The sequence below is a fragment of the Coregonus lavaretus genome (assembly GCF_964263955.1).
Source record: "Coregonus lavaretus genome assembly, chromosome: 27".
NCBI lineage: Eukaryota > Metazoa > Chordata > Actinopteri > Salmoniformes > Salmonidae > Coregonus > Coregonus lavaretus.
Genome location: NC_140014.1, coordinates 32,238,590 through 32,240,621, shown reverse-complemented (window position 1 = coordinate 32,240,621; position 2,032 = coordinate 32,238,590).

Below are 2,032 nucleotides of genomic sequence, written 5' to 3'. Positions count from 1 at the left end.
AGAGTCACAACGTTGATTTCCGGTAGAATCGGCAAAAGCTTTTCAAAATAAAAGCCTATCTGAAAATGCAAAGAAGTAAAACAAACAACAACAACAAAAAATGTCGCATGTTTCTACGAGATCTGGGTGGGGAGCGTAAAGTGCATTGCCATTAGACTTGATTTAATTAAATTCTAGTCATGTTGAAATATAGGCTAAGTAAGCAATACAGGGCCGGGTCTAGCCCTTGATCATGACTCAGTTCCATTACATTACACATAAGAGTCATTGGAAGAAGGCGTCTTCTGTAAGGTGGAGTTTTGTTAAGAGCCCTGACGCTCGGTGTGCAAGCATCGCTTGCGGTACGGTTTTGGAAGCATAAGGACCTTATCTTCAGTGCTTGACTTGGACTGAACTATGGTGCCGGTACTGTTTATATTTAGCTGCAGGAGCTCCACAATACTTTTGAGCTAATATTCTATAAGAGGAACAGGAGCTCAAGCAGTAGAACATTTGAGGTGCCGGTACTCAGCTCCGGTGAGCTCCTGCCCAAGTCAAGCACTGCTTATCTTTCATACCAGCAATAAATACTTTTCAAAAAACAGAATGTTAAATTGATACACAAATTTTTTTAGGGTTAGTGTACCACATGGCCATATCTCCATGTTACAGCGCGTGTTTATAGAAGAGGGACCACTTGTGCTAATTAGCTATCTAGTTCCGAACACCTGTGTGTAATGGAAGAAGCGTGGCCAGAAATGTGTTGACACTGAAAAATATTGTAGGCTGCGATTGCGATAAAGCCGGTTAAAACAGTGTACAACAGTGGAGGCTCCTCAGAGGAGGAAGGGAAGGACAATCCTCTTCAGGGAATTTCATAAAAATGAAAATAGTTAAACATTTAAAAAGTTATCCTTTTTAGATAAAACTATACTAAATATATTCACATCACCAAATAATTGATTAAAACACAATGTGTTGCAATAAGGGTCTACAGTACCCTCAGCAGCACTCTGTAGGGTAGCACCACGGTGTAGCCGGAGGACAGTTAGCTTCTGTCCACATCTGGGTACATTGACCCCTATCCTCCCGAGTGGTGCAGTGGTCTAAGTCACTGCATCACTGTCGTAGCCGGCCGCTACCGGGAGACCCATGGGGCGGCGCACAATTGGCCCAGCGTCGTCCAGGGTAGGGGAGGGAATGGCCGGCAGGGATGTAGCTCAGTTGGTAGAGCATGGCGTTTGCAACGCCAGGGTTGTGGGTTCGATTCCCACGGGGGGTATGAAAAATAAAAAATAATGTATGCACTCACTAACTGTAAGTCGCTCTGGATAAGAGTGTCTGCTAAATGACTAAAATGTAAATGTAAAATGTAATTGACTTCAATACAAAACCTAGGAGGCTCATGGTTGTCACTCTTTTCCATAGACTTACACAGTAATTATGACAACTTCCGGAGGACGTCCTCCAACCTATCAGAGCTCTTGCAGCATGAACTGACATGTCCACCCAATCAAAGGATCAGAGAATGAATCTAGTAGTGAAAGCGTAAGCTACAGCTAGCTAGCACTGCAGTGCATAAAATGTGGTGAGTAGTTGACTCAAAGAGAGAGAAAGACAATAGTTGAACAGTTTTGAACAAAAAGGAGAAGCGAGAGAGACAAAGAGAGAGAGCTAGCTATATTTGGTTGTATTGTTTTTTTAAACGTTCACTTTCACTGAGCTAGTGAATGCAGCTACCTAGTTTATCCTACTCAAACACCTGGCTCAAACAGAGAGGGATGCTATGTTAGCTAGCAGGCTATGGCTATCCAACATGGGAACTCTTCCAAGTCACTGGAACACTTCCAAGTCAAGGTAAGCTTTTGATTGTATTAATGTATTGCCACCAGGGCCTGCCAGTGTAGCTGCTAAACTGCTTTCTGACTGTACTGCATGATTGTAGGGGGTTACTAATGCCTCCCTACTGTATATAGCCTCCCTACTGTTATTTTATTTTACTGCTGCTCTTTAATTATTTGTTATTTTTATTTTTACTTATCTATTTTTTACT